The following is an 18,060-nucleotide window of genomic DNA, read 5'->3' on the forward strand; positions in this document are numbered from 1 at the left end:
CCCGCTTTTCCACATAAATTATGTGAACATATCATCAAAACATGATGATTTTTATTTTCATAAATGGGGCCATATGTCAGCTAAAACAGAAAATGTGTGCTGAACTGTGATGTGGGTTACATGATACACTTTAATTGGATGTCATTTTAATGTAAACAGCTTTACATAAAACTCAGCCTAAAAGAAAACTTTTTGAAATTGTTAAATATTAGTTGCTCCAACAACTCGATGCTGTGTGCGACTTTTGTGTCTCCTGTTCAGTCAGAGGACATCTGTCACAACGGGGCTGCATCCTGATCCCACTGCATCAAGAGCAGCCACAGAGACCAGCTAGGGGTACCTTGAATCCAGAGCCGGGGCAGAAGGCTTTTTTTTGCACAAACATCATCTTTGCATAAGTTTTCCATGTAGGAAGATAACTTTTAATTGCCAAAGTCACTTTTTCATCTCAACATGTAACAAGTGCGACTCATTCTGCTCAAGTGTGTATGCCAACACCCATTTGGAAATGGGGAAAATCTTAATCTGATTAAAAAAAATCCAACTGCTATACACATGCACTTGGACAGGCAAAATAAAAGCTCCTCTTCGTACACCATAATACAGCCCTGTGTCCCCGTGTGGGAGCCACCTCCAAAAATGCCTTACTGCCACAGCAATGGACAGTTGAAAGTAACAGATATTTAAAAAAAAAGCTTTTTTAATGCTGATAAAACATCAACCATTTCCACTTGCCAACTCGAACACGTCTGCATTTGCTAGCAGATACCTCAGTGTTAGCACAGTCATTTTGATAGGTAAATGCAGGAGGAAGCAGCCACATCTCACCTGCTGCCCTGCAGCCGATGCTGGCTAATGCTTCTCTTTGATGCCACCATGCTCTGCAACCACAGCCATACTCATAATGGGATCTTCTGAATGATCCTGACAAGTTCAAGTAAAAATGACAGCTGACTTACAACCCTGCAATAGCAGACTCTTATTTTAGAAGCATTTTGCCAGGGTTTGTGGTTAAAAGCATCCCATGTATGGTATCCCATTGGAACCCAAGTTCTGCTCTGCAGGAAAACTACCAGCGATCATTCCTTAACGTGCATGTTCCCAAATAAGCCCAGCACACCAAAGAGCCACGGCAGAGCAGCACAGGATGCCCTCTGAGGCCTGAGCAACCCCCACAACAAAAGAAGCTGCATGCTTCTCTCCCAGAGCATCTCACACGTTTTTGGATTACGCCCGGACCACCAGCACAGTCGGTGGTGAAAAAGGGGAGCGGCGTTGTTACAGAGCTCTTCCTTGCAGTCCCTGTTACTCGTTATTGGAGGGCATTATGGCTTTTATAAATCAGCAGGAGAAGGCTGAATAGAATGTTCTATCCTTGCCTCCTGATGAAAATTTCCGTCCAAAGAAAGGATAAAATCATAAATTCGTTTTAAAGAATCACTTTTTTCTTTGGGTTTGTTTTGGTTTAATTTAGCAGAATGCATAAAAGGAGGATAAAACAAAATCCGTAAAGCCAAGAAAACCACAAAATCCGCTTAAAAAATCAGAATTATGTTCAAGTTTTGAAATGACATGAACAGGCATTACAAACATCATCTCTGTTTCAATCAGAGTAGTAAAAATTGTCGTACAAATTAAAAGTCTATAAAAATTGAAGATGACTCTTTCTGCAGACCAGTTGACTTGCACTGACTCCAGAATTTGGTGTTCAAATGTAAAAGGCACTTTTACATTCCTCGTGTGTTGCTGCCACTCTGGCTTATCACAGGCAGATCAGAATGTATTAACAGGGGAAGTGTGTTTGTTTGGCTTCTTCCCCAAATTGTACTGCCCTCGGCTGCAATATGGGCCAGGAGACAGAAGACATCAGAGAGACATCTCCAGAGCAATGTGCCTTTTGTCCTGGCTGCTACTTTGCAGCGTCACAAGGAAAATTTAAGGGAAGTTTATTGCTGTAAAGCATCGTTTTGCACATTAACATCTGCTGAGATGGAAATAACCTTTAACCACATATTGTAGAGTGAAAGAATGTTTCAGAATGTGTTAATTTTCTGGCTGTACTGAAGTGGGCATCCACTATCTCAGCCCATAATGTACAAACAAAAGGCAAAGCCCCCATGGTAAAACTGCAGTGGCTGCTGCAACACAAGCATCCAAGCCAGAATGGCCTTTTATGGGATCTGCTACACCAGAGAGGGCAATGGCAGCCCTGCAAGCCATTTGTCACACACAGGAGTGAGTGTCTGCACATATTTGTGCAGCACTATCCAGCTGCCTGTAGTGCAGCAAGCTGCTCTTTCTTGCACCACTCATCCTACCCACTAGTCAGATTATTTAAACAAAAGCTCATTTGCAACTGTAGAATATGAATCCCGTGCACAAATACTCTCTGGTGTTGAGTGCTGCCCTGAGCAATGGCTCACCAGAGATGCTGTTGGCCACAGTATTTGTGCCAGAGACTGCAGCAGTCATCCCACATGGGCTCTGTCCCAGCCTTGGTGCCAGGGCTCCAACGGAGGGGTATTTTGTCCTCTCCCTCAGCACAGCCGTGGCGGGCCACAGCCCTACTGTTCTTTTATACACCTGCTCTGCTAGGCAGTAGGACTCAGCATCCCTTAGTCAGCAGCTGCTAGAGATGTAAATCCCTCCCAAAACCAGGGCTAGGGTCCATTCTGCAGCAGTTGACATCAAAGGTTAATTCAGATGCTGCAAAATTAGCTCCTTACCATTACTTTAGAAGTACAAGAGAAAACAATACATATTAGGGCTATGGCTGTTCCTCCCTGCCTTTCTCTCTCCCACACTCACCTGCAGAAAGCAGAAGAGAACAGGCAGATCGAGGTGTTAAATATGCCTGGCAGCAGGTGAGTGGTTTAAATCAGCAACTCGGTGCTTATGGTGAGAACTGTATGTAAAACATGATCTTAGTTCAGGGAATACATACACCCTTTCTGCAAGAACAAGGGAAGGGAGCAGGGGTGCATATCTACACTCACACACATGTGCATACATATACCTATATCTACACACATGAATACATCTATGCTTTAAAATGTGCCCGGAATGAAGTACAGTTGCCTAATAGAATTACCAAATTGTTGTTTCTGTTACAGCCACGCTGCCAACCTGCCACCATGCATTCCACCTTTCACAGAGGATTCAGTAAACATTTCAACTGAAATCTAAGACCCATAATGAAGGGATCAATAGCAGTGACATATTATGAAACTTTCTTTCCCTTTCCCCTCCCCTTCCATCCCAGCAATAACTGCCAGGCAATCCTGGCAGTTTCACAAGCACGGCAATGATTTCACTGGCAGATTTCAGTGGATTATTGTGGCCAATTTGGAAAAGCACTCTAATAAGCATTACTTTCCAGAAACCAATATAAATCTGGAAGAGGGGATTATTAAACCCGGGGAAACTATAACAAAAGACATTAATTGCATTTTTTGAAAGACCTTTTGAATTATTACCTGCTATTTTATAAGACAAATATATAGATAAAAACCACTACCGTGACAAGAATTTATTTATATTGGCTATATATATGTACTGCAGGAAATTTATCTGTAAAGATAATTTACACACAACCATTATGCTCCTTTATGGCATACAAGCAATGCATGCTGTTAGATGTCTATTTGTGTATCTTCAGGCAATTAGGACTGGATTATTTACTCTCACCTATACACACATGTACATAAGTCAAGTAAGATCAAAGATCAAGGTGGGATGCGATAGCAATGAGTGTGTCTGTGTATTTGTATGCATATTCTGAGGTTTCTAGATGGTCTCACAATGGAATACAGCAGTTTCTCAAATTGGGTCTACAGCACTTGGAAAGATTCTTCTCATTTGGTGCTTTTGCATAACTCTGAAAAATCACCGGCCTGCTCCAAAGTCTGTGAGTGAAGGAGAAAGCCCTTCCCTTCAAAGCGAACTGAAGTCCTCACTGGAGGACTTGGTGAGGCAGCAGGAAAGCCGTATTACAAGCAGATATTTAAACAGCTCAGAACATACACCTCACGTATGACAAAAACCGGTCACAAAGACAAAAATGTATTTTAATAACTGAAAAACAGAGCTAGTTTTTCACACTCAGTTATTACTAATGAATAAACAGACCAGGAACAAACCTAGGAAGCCCAGCTCCAAAGTAACTACTGCACAGAGCTCTGCTGCTATCCAAACAAAACACGAGGGCTGTGGCTGAGCCCCAGGACTCTGACACTGACACATATAGGTACGACATGTACCCTCAGTTTCAGCCCCAAAAGACAGCCAGGATGAGTTGTCTGCTTCATGCGACACTTGGCTTTCAGTGGGATATGACTCACTGTAACAAAAGGCTTCAATGTCTTTGTACTGTTTCGCCCTAAACATGACTATAATGTGCAATTACAACTGAATTCACTGAGAAAACAAAACTGGATGATTCCTCCCAAGCTGAGTCACCAAACTGAATCACCGTGTTTTCAAACACGTTGAGGAACTTACGGAGAGCAGCGTTCAGAGGTGCCGTATAACGGAGCCGTGTGGAGCACAGCGAAGCTCAGGGTAAGTCATCCACCTCTGTAACAGAAGCACTCAGCACCTCACCAACAGGGGTTTGATTATTAAGCTTGTACCATACAGGCTGGCTGTGTTCCTGTTCGTTTGTGGTCAATGGGAGTTTTGCTGTCAGCACCACTGAAATCTGCCTTTAGGGACTGTTGCAGGCTGTGAGCTTGCAGCTGGGCAGGCTCTGTGCAGGTGCACAAGGGATGGAGCCCCTGCCTTGCACAGACAGCTTTGTGTGCTCACTGGCTGCCCAAGGCAGAGCAGCAAGGTGCCAGCGGAGGATGGGAGAGCAGCACAGTAGCTAGAGCCCCAGCTGGGGGCCGCAGAGGCCACTGATCTGCTCCAGCATGTACAGACACTGACAGGCCTCTCCTTCCCTTATATCAGCCCAACCGTTAGATAGCTAAAGGATGTTTCCATTTCTATAATAATATTATGAAACATTTATCACAATTTATCAGAACGAGACTCGGGTCATGACTAAAGCCACTGCATGCTCATAAATGCAGCAAAGAACTTGAAATCAGTATTTAAAGGCTTTCTGTTCTTCATCTTTCATGATCTAAATTAAAGTTGGCTACAATCAGTCCTGGAAATCAGACAGCTCTGCTGTAGTTGTTTACCAGCAACCATTTTAAGCTGAATTTTCCAGTATTCTACTAATAACATTTTCTTAAGTATACACTGGTGTCTTTGCATGGAGAGAAAGAGCTGAAACAGTGACAACATCTCTAGTGCAACACTGCAGTGGAAAGCACTCACGTTAATGCACGGGTTGGACTGTTTTGTTTAAGGTGCCTACTTTGGAGGCTGGATTTTTCTACTTGAAATGGTTCCTGGGCAAAGTGCCGCAGATTTAGAATGACACACTGCCATGTTTTTATGAAAAATATGGTTCTGTTTAGGCTACAATTAGAAACTTTCACAATTTGTCTGTGGAAAACTGAGGCTGAAAACTCCAGAGTCGGTTTGTTTATTGTGAACTGAAGTAACATCTATCTTAGTAAAGAAACTTGTAGAACAAAAGAGGCTCCATCATGGTAAGACCTGAGAGCTTTCCTTCTAAAAATGCAGGGCTGCCATGCAATTCTTAATGCACACCGATTCACAAGGCTACAAGCCATGCATTGTTTTGGAGCCACTGGGGTAAATCAAATTATTGTGAATGACACTAATGATCCCATACTTGCCTGAACATAATGCATGGTATATAGCCTTGCCTTCAAGGAATTTTTTGTGTATATAATTGGTACAAATGGCTCGCTCCCTCTCTTTTGTTGATTTTAGAAACAAATGCACTCAGGTACAGAGTCTGCCTTTTCCAGGTTAATTATGTAAGCCAAACCAGCCATGCCTAGCATATGAGAAGTCCCAGGGTAAAGTGTCAGAAAGACACACGTGCAATAAACAGCCTCTCATAAAATGCATACAACAACCCTACCTGGATGGACCTTCAGCAGCAGAGCTGTGTCAGTGGATCCTCAAAGCCATCATTTAATAGAAGTGTGAAATGTGGAAGGCCACACTGACTGAGATGGGTTTGTGTTTTCACAGATGCAGATCTAAATGCAGTTACCTGAGCTATCAGGGTACGCTGTCCTTGGGCAAAGCACAAGTTAACTAGGAATGCAACATGCAACAAATCAGAGGCTACTGACTGAGAGAAGACATCTCAGACTTTCAAAAATCCAAATGGTTTTTGAAAAGGCCTTACTCTTTTCTCTCCCAGAAAAATCAGGGCAGATCCCAACTGGCAAAAACTGGCAAATTTCCACTAGCCTGTGGGTCATTAACTCCAAAAAAGGGCAGCTTCAAAACCAGTTTTGTGTATGCAGTATTAGTTTCTGTCAGCATTGCTATAAACAATCAAAATCGAAAGTATTTGGGATGACTGCAATACCCACTTTTTTCTGTTGCCATTCAGAGATGTGTTTCAACACAGATTTTCCTAAAACAATATACACGTATCAGAGCCTGTATGTGACAAGATGAAATATTCAAAACAAGCACGATCTACCTTCTAAGTTTGTACTTCTGGTGCTGCACAAACACAGTCCTCTGTTGTCCATCAGTACCATTAAAGCAATTCTTAAATTGAGGTGCTTTCACCTGCTAAAGGGAACGACTCATTTGGAATGGCTGGTGCAAATACTCAGACCAAATAGAGCTGGTGTGCTCTGCATGTCCTGATCAGCAAACAAATACCTCTGCAAGGAATCTCAATCCATGTCAAATGTATAACAGCAAGGCATTACCATGCCTGTCATTGCCTTGTTTTTCTGCCATCAATCATACTCAGTGACACGAAAGAATTGGCCAGCATAGGCCCAGGTACACAGCAGAGGAGATGGTTAGGAGCGAGCTGGCCTCTTTCCCTCTCCCCAGGTTTTGCTTAGCATGACTTGATTGTAATCCCCTGTTGGTGCATCTCTCACATCCACAGTGCAGACGTCCCACATCCCTTCCTAGCCAAAGCACAGAACAGTCCCCAGGGCTTTGGGATCAGTGCACAGCAAAACATCAAGCTTGAAACAAAAACTTGAATTTCACTGCCTGAAGAAAGCTAAACCAGGTGAAGCTGCTGCACTCAACAGCCTTTATCTGCCCAAACAGCCAACAGAAATAAAACATCTGTATATCTCAGCGCAGTCATTTCTGACTGTGCTTCTGACAATGCTTTACGCAGTACAATAGCATTCAATGGAATGAATAGCAAACCTTTCATTCATGGTGAGAAGAAACACTTTGTTCTACAAAGGTGAAATCTGGTAACAACAAAACAAAACAGAAGGTATCTTTTGTGGTAAATCGAGTGCTCTAGCCAGTCATCCCTGATTTTATACTTCCCAGGTATAAAGCAAGCATTCAGTTGTGAAATGCTTCGATAGTCCTGCCTGCAAGGACAGGGGGACCCACGATACAGGGGCTGCCCAGCACCACCTCTGCACATTCACTGTCCCTCACTTCTTCATAGCAACACTGAGGACAAAATACACAAATAATACCTTTGGAGCATAGACATCTGGAGACTTAACATTTACTCTGATGAATGTTAATACAGTTCCTTCTCCTATGCCTAATGACACAATCGATTTTCACAGAACAGCAGAAATGAAGATCTTCTACATTTTTTCCAGTTGTTCAGACAGCTTAGCTCATATTCTTCACACAATTGTGCACCAAGTATTTCCACTGTGAAACTGTTCCAGTCTAAGATATACCTCATAGTTAGAAAGCTTTTACTGAAAGATTAGATTTAAGTTTTTCTTTGCTTGGCTATGCTGATCACCCTCACTTGTATTCTCTACTCTCTTCTAAACAATCTCTCCCTTCCCTTGTTCTTTACTCCCCAGCCCTTAATTCCTTTAATCTTTCTTTAAAAGACTGTCTCTCTGTCCCCTTAATCATTTTTTAATTTCCCATCCTTTAGGCGAGTGCCAAAGATGTTAAAATGAGAGATGGATGCTTGCCACAAAGGAACAGAACTCCTGAAACTCCGTAACAGTTGAAATCATGAGAACTTGCAGGCCGTTACCCCATTATGTGAATGGTATTTTTACAGCACCAGAAATGAAGTAACGCAGCTACAAATATTCATGTTCCAAACGTGTTGTCATTCCAGTGGCCCAGCTACAAGTTCCCTGAGAGCAAGCAATGGAAGGTTAGAGATACCACATCCCACAGTACAGAATGCCTGCGCTTCAGAACGGTTCCTTCCACACCGATCCCTTCTGCTTTGTCCTGTGTTTAGAAGTCTTTCATTTAAGAAGTTCTAAATTTGCTGCTTTTCAGTACCCATCTGTGAAAGAGAGATGATACAGAATCCCTCACCTGTTTTCCTCCTAAGGCTAAAAAAGCATCCTGCCAGACACTATGAAAAAAATCAATTCTGTCCCAGCTGAAACCAAGACGATAATGTTTGAGGATATGCAGGAATAACTCTGATGCTTTTATATATTTTCACATATTCTTTTTTCTTCTCTCCCCATGTCATGTCTGACTAGAGAATTTATTGCACAGAGGCAAGTGGGCAACATGTCAAGCATTAGATGTGGTTTTGTTGAGAACACTCCGCACTGAGTCAGGTCTACTGCTGGTTTTCTGAGGGTGCAGCAAGCCCCACACGGTAGATCTCATGCCAAAACCCTTTCTCCTGCAGTACTAGAACACGTTTTCAGGCATCACAATTTGGGTCATTCCAGCAGTATCCTCATGGGCCTTGTTCTATGTGGAGACAGCGTGCTTAGATCTGCAGGGAACTGGATGCCCTTACAATGGATAGCACAGCAATTTTCGCAGCTGGTCAGTTTCTGCATGCAGGCAGACAAAAGTAGTTGCACTCATTCTGAAAGTCAGGAAAAACAGAGCTGGATTTGTCTCGCATCGCTTTGGAAGTTCCTGACTTCAAGTTGCAGCATTGGCACTGCATCTTTCTCAAAGGCGCAGCCATAAAGGTACTCTGTGCCTCTGGCTGTACTGAAAGGATTACTGTCACGGGACGTGATACCTGGGACTGCAGAGGCTGGGCTCATTGACCTACAAGGCCCCACCACTTTTGCCCCGTGTTTTCCCGCTATTTTATTTAATACTCCATCTTCCTTTTTTCTCTCACTGAAACAGAGTGAAATCATATCAGCAAGGACACATCAGATTAGCTTTACAAGCTAATAGCTTTACAAGGTTCCCACCAGCCTGACATTCATCAGCCTTCCAATCTAATAGTAATGCAATAGCCTCCACAAGCAGAGGTTGAGCAGCATGCAGGCAGCCCAAGCCCCAGGCTGCGGCAGAATTGCTACCCATGTCCTGCCTTCTGCAGCTCACTGCGGGCATTCCCAGGGCCTGGCAGCCCTCCATGCAAGGGTTAAAGGAAAGTTGTAAGCAACGGCTCTAAAACGCTTGGAAGAATCTCCCTGAATCAAAACCATTTTCACGAAAGGCTCTCTGCCAGGCAATAAAGTATTCTTGATGGACTCTTATTTTATCATTACCCATGTAAGAAAAATGTATTGCAAGAATCCCAACACAATTCAGGGAAGTAATCACTTGCAGATTTAGTAGGCATTCTCAATTGGCAAAAATGAAAGATTTATTGTAGGGATGATGAAACAAAGAGCAGTTGTGCAAACTTTACTGAGCTGGATTATGAGAACATGCTTTTTCCATTTCCCACTTTTAAATGCCTTGGATGCTGTTTCAAAAGAAAGATCAAGATCAATTATTTAACACTGCAGTTACACTGTACCTGAGCGAGCATCTCTTCAGACATGTTGTCTGCATACAACAATGTAAGGAGAATAAGGGAAGACAAAAGCAAAATTCCGAATAGAATTCATACTGTAATGACAACATTTTCTTTGAAAGTTGCTGAATAAAAGCACAGTTCTGCACACCCTTACTCAGACGAGTAATGCTCTGAAGTGGAGGTCTTCTTCTCATCAGTAAAGGTCTATAGCCTCACACGGACTTTAAGTCTTCCCACTCTGTCCCTGCCTGTTCTGCCAGGGACTCCTCACATGACCACTAGCACCCTGTGCCCTTTTGGACATGTGCACCCTGCTGTAAATTCAGGGTTTCTTTACAGCTAAACAAGTGTAACAGGGGACAGAAAGTAGCAGAGTAATTTGTCTGAATTTAACTGCATCTGGGTGCAACGGCTTTCACTGCAGTTCTGCTGTACACAGGCAGAAATGGGAAAGAGCTTTGGGATTCTCAGCCGACAGAACCACTAGAGATGCAAACTGTCATTACGGATGCATTACACTGTTGGCCTCACTACCTCACCATGACTATTCACCCTCACTCTGCTCCAGAGAGACTTACTTCATTGTATTTGTATGAAAATGGAGGTATAAGGTCAACATTTCCACAAGTGCTCATGAAATTTCAGTAACTCTATTATACGCTGTCTGCTTTGACAGAAAGAGCACCTCATCTTCAGAGGTGCCCCGTCTGAGCTGAGGACATCCCAGCAATAGCTAACTGAACTCAGGCTTTGCTTTTGAAAATCTTGCTGCTCATTGTGTACTGTCAGCTGCCAGAAGGGCAAGTTTCTACATACTTGGTTTAAATAGCACATCGTCTCATTATTATGTCAGCTGGGCAGCTTGCTAATCAAGCCAGGGAAGGTTTCAGAATCCAGCCCATTGTGAAGCCCAAGCCAACATAAAGGCCCCGTGTTGTGGAACGATGGCTTTTTATTTCTCATCCGATTGTTAAAGGCTAACTGGTGCTGGTTTGCCCTGAAGGAACAAACAAATGCATCACACTTAGAACTGCATAAACGACTGCATAAAGTTTTTAATGCGCACTAAATTCCTCTTTCTCCCCCGAGACTGTACTATACAGCCTTTGTGCTGCCTGCAAATGCAGATTAACATTTTTATTAAATGACATATGTTTCACTAATACGGAGTATTAAAATGTATTGGCGTAATAAGAAACATTAATGAGTATATCATTGGCACAGTTTTTAAACAATATTTGATTTTACTGCTTTTTAATTTGACCAAGCCCTCTGCCAGGTGATTCAAGCTATTTTCTTTCTGAGGTTAATCACTGCTCAGAAAGGCTACATCACCAAGAGCTCAGAGCAGCCCCGTGCCATTTATAATAATTCCCACAGAACACATACACAGAAATAAAATAAAGCCAAGCACTTAACCTCAAGAACACAGTCACAAGGACTGCTTAAAATTTTAGAACTTTCAAGCTTTCCACCTTCTAAACGGTACGATTAATAATGCTCAGATGCAAAATCTTAAAAAATGAAATTTTAGTGAGAAAAAATCCTCTGCCAGGGCTCCCAGGTAACTGCAAACTGCCACACACCACAGAGGGCCACCTGCTTTCCCACACCTTCTGGAGACATCACACCCTAATAAAACAATGCTGGCCCCATCTTTGAGTGCTTTTGGACCATAATAAGACGTTCCTACAGGAAGCAGACGGTTCACAGTTACACTTACTGCTCTCCAAAACTCATGACTTGGGTGCACCACTTGATCTTTACTATGCAGATTCATACATTGTAGCTGACGGACAATTTAGTTCCAGACAGGATGCAGAGTTGAAAAAGAAACCTTGCACGCTTTTGTTAGATGGGAAATGGTGAGCCACAGAAATCCTTAAGTTATTGCAAACCCAGTACTTAGAGACTGGAAAGCCTTTCACTTTTTGCATCCTCAGATGTGATTATTTGATACAATTCATTGATCTGCATGGCAAAGAAAGTGATCTTGTGGTGCAGCTGGAATGAATTGGGAGTTAAGAGGCCGCTTGCAAAGTATCTTCAAAAGGTGATGCCCCATGAGAGGTTTATAGGCCTGCGCTGAGACGAGGGTTTGAATAAATCTACATGTGGACTATCATCCAGAGCCAGGCCACAGCAGAGCTGGAAATAATTCTGTGTCTTAAAATGAGAAGGAATCATTAACTGAGTTTTGTGGGACAGTGAGATAAAGATAAAAACGTGGTATCGAGATGTCATTTTTGTGTGCAAACTGGGCAAAGGGAAAGGAAGGGAGCCTAGCAAAATCTTCTAAAAAGACCTGGGAGCGATGCCTAGAATTTTGTCTGGCAGCCAGACATCACAGGTCACAACTAATAAATTTCAAGTTTCTAAGCTGGGCATGCTTCAGCCCATACGATCTGACAAAGAATGTGAATGACTTAGCTCAGTGTGGAGCAGTCCTGATGAAACTCCCTCTCCTCTGTGTCACGGTCAGCCAAGCTCTGCAGTCACTGTGCAGAACTATTTCTTACACAAAAATGTCTCTTTAGGGTCATCTCTGTCTATCAGACCATTGTCAGGTATTTGTCAAAAGCGTAGTGTTTAGGATTCTGACACACCTCTGCTGCTTTGGGGGAAAGTGGTGTATTTTCCCTCCAATAATGCTGCAGCTGGAGTTACGTTAATTTTTTTTTTCATCAGGCAGATCAAAACACTGAAGAATGAAGAGAGAAGAAATCAGTTCAGGACGAGCTGAAATACAATTGTTTGGAGACTGCTTTAATGAAATAAAAACACTAGATAAATCAAAGAGGGAGAGGTTTTACACAACGTAAAAAGCCTCTTTGTTCAATGCTTTTCATTCTGAAGTGGAAAGTCAAAAAAGATGAGTTAAATTACAGAAACGTTTCATTATTTCCAAAATAGTACACTGTTTAAGAAATGCCACTAGTAACAAAATCCCCCAGTCCCATTCCCTGTTCCCCTATCATTTTGTTTTCCAAAATGAACGTGATCCAGCTTCACTGACAACTTTCCACTCAAAACTGTTTTGCAATGATTCTGCTACTGGTTTGAAATAATTGGCCTTGAATATCTAGTAAAAGTTCTGTTTTGGAACATGGAAATAAACAACCATCCTTGTGCCACAAGTCCACCTAAACCACTCTGTCTGCTTTGCCCTGACACCTTAGCTTGATATTCTGACTTCTAATAGTGGAAATTATCCAGCGCTGTGAGAAACCATAACAGTACTAAATAATTCCATCATATCTTATGGCAGTGAGTTTCATAGAGTGAATACTCGCTATGTTGTGGTGATGTCATTGCTTTATCTCAGAATGAACAGCAGTATCTACAAGCAGCCATTAGCTCTGCATAAATATACCAGGAAGACTGCAGCCAAAAATAATTATTATGTTTTAACCAGGCTCCCAATTACTGAATCATTTATCAAGTCAAATTAAATAAAACCTGATGGAATTAAATTCTCTTGTAAGCTAAGAAAGTATGTATTTGAAAGCCCCCTCTGTGGAAGTCCCACGCTATACCAGTATACAGCACCCTTCTCCATCACCCTGCAATAAAGCCGATGCACCTCACAGAATGTCCTAAACGTTCTTCCCAATGTTCATGGTGGGAAGCTGATAATCCAGAGGGGAAGACACCACCAACTCTGCTCCAGCAGGCAGGTTTGGAGCCCGAGAAGACACCACAACCCTGCATGGCACTACTGCACTACGCCTCCTGTCTGCAAAAAGAACAACAGTTTAGGTTCTTGTTCTACAGCAGTGAAGTACGGGACAAGCCCAGGCACAGAGCAAACTGCAAGATCTGCCAGGCAGGAGTTCTGCTGTGGACAGGCAAGAATTCTAATTCACCAGCTGTTGCTGGTAAACCAACATGGTGACATTTAACAGCCTGCCCTCCAGTGTTAGTGCATCTTTAAAGCCATTTGCACTATCCTGTAATCTGTAGTGGGTTTCATAAACAAATAAACACTGTATTTTCACCAAGCCACTGCTCTGCCGTCTACTTCTCCTCTAATCACAGTGTTTTTAATAGTGCAGTTCCTTGACAGTATCGGGAAATGCCATCAGAAAAACCTAATAAAAAGAGATCTGCGGTAAGGCAGCTTTGATAGAATGGATGTTTCCTACTACTGACTTCAAAGGAAAGAGAGGCTAATAATGCACTTTGGCATCAGCACATGACACCATCCACATTAAGAGATGAAAACACTGCAGACTTCCACAATATTCCCTCGAGTCAGGCATGGAAACTTATTGTTTAGGTGAAGGAACTCCAAAGCATGCAAGCTTGTGCACACAGACTTCTCCTCCCTGCAGATGCAGGACTCTCAGACTCACCAGATGTAGCCCATTGAGATCTCAGTATTGCCCACATTGCTTTATTGGACACAGGCTCCCCACTGAGTGCAGACAGAGTAATACTTGTCTTTTGGGAACCGAGATTCCCCACTGGTTTCCTCAGCAGCAGTAACACCATTGTGCTCAATCAGCCCTTTCTGCCCACAGGTGTGCTAACCAGGTCTCAGTCCACCATGTGTTACAGAGGCAGCACCTTCTCATACTCAGCTGAAAGTTTTTACTTTCTATGTCTATGCCACGTGAAACCGGCTGCGTCAGAGGTGTACAATGAAAATAACAGGAAGCACAGCGGGCCCACTATCTCTCCTGCAATCTGTACAAGGATCTGTTTCATAGGTAGAATTGCCCACGGTTAGTTGGTGTGATGTAGTGATTTGACCGCAGGAGCCGCGCTGGTAAGCTGGAATTGCCTAAAGGTGCCTTTAGGTAAGTTACCTATCGTCTGAGTCACCAGTGCAGTACCTTTAGTGCCTCCCCCTCAGGGACTCAAGAGTTGACTGCAAAAAGCACAGGTGCTGAGTTTCACAGTGCACAGATGTAGCACCCAAATCACAGCACTGAGACTATTCCCAAACTGAACATATTGCACACATGCAAGAAGAAAAGATCCTGCTTCAAAGCCTTATCTACCTATGAAGAAACACAATGCCCACAGGCAGGGCTGAAATGCACATGGGAGGCATTTGTTTCTTTGAAACACGTGAACTGGAAAGAATAACAATGGCTGTTATCACCATCCAGCTCCCTTCAGGGATGGCACAAATGTGACCATACTCAATTTCTATAAACATAAATGGCGTATGTAGGGATTCCATAAAGGTAAATATATTGATCTTCTCTCAGGTCTGTGAAGGCCTGCGACAGAGTTTCCCTGAACACATAAGCTTGCAGTGATGAGAACTTCATCTGCTGCTCTTTATGAAGCCACAGAAGTGCAAGAGGATGAGCTGATAAGCCATGTTTGGATTTTTCCAAATCAAACAATTCCAGACAATGAAATTTACATTTACAAGCAGGGGCTTAAACCAAGGATGCAATATTTAGGGATCAGCAGTGTTCTACCCACCAAACTATTGGAAGAACTATAAGACAGCAAAAGATGCAGCTATGAGAAACGATTTTTTTTTAAATAAAAACCATTTAAGCTTGCTAATTTTTGCTGTCTCAGACAATCAAAATTCCAATTGTCTGGGACATCAAATCTAAAAAAGCATGAAATTAATCTTCAGAAGTAAAAGTCTTAAAGGCATTGCATCATTATTTTTGTTGGATATATTTTTGATTATAATGCAGATGAACCCCAAATTTAATAAAACTAAAATAACATGAGTTAAGTATGAAACATAACAGGATATTGCAAAGAGATTAGGTAGTTTCCTTTAGACTACTTGCAGAGCCCAAGGAAAAACCAAACTGAGGGACACAATGACGAGAAGGCACCAGTAAATTAGAATATTTAACTGAGTACGAAAACAGTATACTCATAGTACAGGTTTTGGCAACGAAACACAGCAAGCAGAATATGGATCTGCAACATCAGTACTTCTTTGCACCAGATACTGTTTTGCTTGTCAACCGTCTGTAGTAAAGAAAGAAGCAGACTGGCTAAATTTAAACCAGCTGTAACGATGAGAGTGTTACAGTTGGACTGAAGGAAGCTTACCTCATGAAAGTATTGTGGAAACTGCTGTTGGAAAGATAATAAAAGGATTAACTGCAGTTTTAGTGAACCATTTACTTTTCAATCAAAATGTCTCATGTATTTCCTGTTCTCAAGTAGCTTGAATTCCAAAATTCCTTTGTCTATTACAGTACATAGTAGCAAAGCCTGCCATAAGAAATTAATAATTTTACATGGAAAAATACTTTTATGTATGGTGGTGGAGGGCTGCTTGCTGTTCGCTTCTCCCGAGCAGTTTGGTACCTCACAGCCTGTAATCTTACCAAGGGGAATAAAATCAAGGGCTTAAAAAAACTACAATGGGTAATTGTGAATAGCGAAAGAAAATCTCCACTATAAATACCAAGAGATGTAAAGTTACTTCAACAGAGCTACAGCAAAAATGAAACAAAATCTCAGGGCTGTATAGACACAGAATGAACTACCTTCTTAATTTGCAGGAATATCAGCACAATTATTACCACATCAAAAGAGAAGCCATCATTTAAAATGACATGACATCACCGCACATTGAAGCACTGCACAGCAACCCTTGTTTAAAATGGAATGGAATTCACTGGGCAAATAATCTCGTCTTGATATTAATAACTTTAAGAAGCTGTGTTACAGCTTTGGATCTTGTCCCTGCTAGATCAAGGTCTTTCCAGGGTAGAAAACTAAGCTTGCAAAGAGGACATACTTTTCGTGTGCCCTCTTGGATCCACATTTGCTCCGACACAGGATTCCAGCTTGTAACACTTAATACACCGATAACTCTGCTGATATCGGAGAGTGTTCTTCAGGGAACAGAAGAGTTAAGTGCAAGTTCTGCAAGGTAAAACTCCTAATTATGACAGAGGCAATCTCATGTAGGGGAACAACTACACTGTCTCCTGGAATTACACATCTATGTGCTTACATGCCAAGGCTATATACCTGTGTCATGAAGGCTATCTGCAATAGCTGATGGAAAGTTTTTTCCAACCTATTCATAATGTTGAGCCTTGTGATGTTACCAAAAGCCAGCTCTTTGAGGCAGATGTACGGAATTGAAAGGAGGAAGTTTTTAGCATTTGGTGGGATGTTACATGATTTAATGTCTCTGGTTTATCTAGTTTCCTGTAGGGATGGGAATGTAACATTAGAAATCTGCTATACAATACCTGTCAAGTACCTATTTTGCAGAAAAAGACAAAACTTCCCTCACCCATAGAGTCCAGCGAATCTTTCAGCATGATAGTAAAGCTAATTGGGGTTTCATGTTTAAATATTTCTTTTAAGAATTGTGAGATAAAAGTGGGGAGAAGACCGATTTTATTATAGATGGCTAAAAACAGTCAAACAAAAAAGAAGGCTAAAATAAAATCTGCAAGCTTCCACAGCTTACCTTTGCTTTTGTTTGGTAAAAAGCAACTAACATTCATTATTCTTGGGTGATTTACGACCAAAACAAAGATATTTATAGGCATTTCAAAATCCTCTGTGCTTTTAAATATGGACGGAGCTACTTCTGGAAATGAGTGAGTTGGTTCATTCACTCAAAGCTGAGATAAATAAGTAAGTCTTCAGAGACTTTCCATTTTATCTTGGACAATGTGGTGGTGCTCTCGAAATATATGCATTATTTCCAGTACTATTTGTGGGAATATCCACTGAGCAGTGCAGATGTTAAGATAATATTTTTCATTTGTTTGATAGCAGATAGAAGATAATGGTGTGATCACTTATAAAAACCTTAAAACATTTGGTAAAACACTGAATATGTTTTTTCCTTCTTTTTCCCTGACACACCCATTGTAAGCCAGCAAGCTTATCCCTGAACAAATGAAAAAAAAAAAAACTTTTTATAAAAGCATGCTTTCCTATTGCTCCATACAAAGCTACAGCTTGCCATGGAAAAGTTTGTCTTGATCTTCCTTACAAACATTTTCCATTGTATCATTCTCTGATCAAAACAATAAAATAGACATATAGTCAAAAATTCTGCCTATCACAAACAGCAACCTGCTTTCAGAGACATTTCCTTTGTTTGGACTTGTCTGTGTGTGTGTGCATGTATAAGTGCATGCACGCACACGCGTGCGCATGTGGGTGTTACAAATAAGACTTTCCAAATTTCATGGCCCAATTTGGAAGCTTATGTCAAACTTGTTTTGCTTCATCTGTTTCAGACAGGGTCTTATATCATTGTTGTCTCAAACATGTGGAAAGCTTAA

This window comes from Meleagris gallopavo, chromosome 10, assembly GCF_000146605.3.
Source record: "Meleagris gallopavo isolate NT-WF06-2002-E0010 breed Aviagen turkey brand Nicholas breeding stock chromosome 10, Turkey_5.1, whole genome shotgun sequence".
Taxonomy (NCBI): Eukaryota; Metazoa; Chordata; class Aves; order Galliformes; family Phasianidae; genus Meleagris; species Meleagris gallopavo.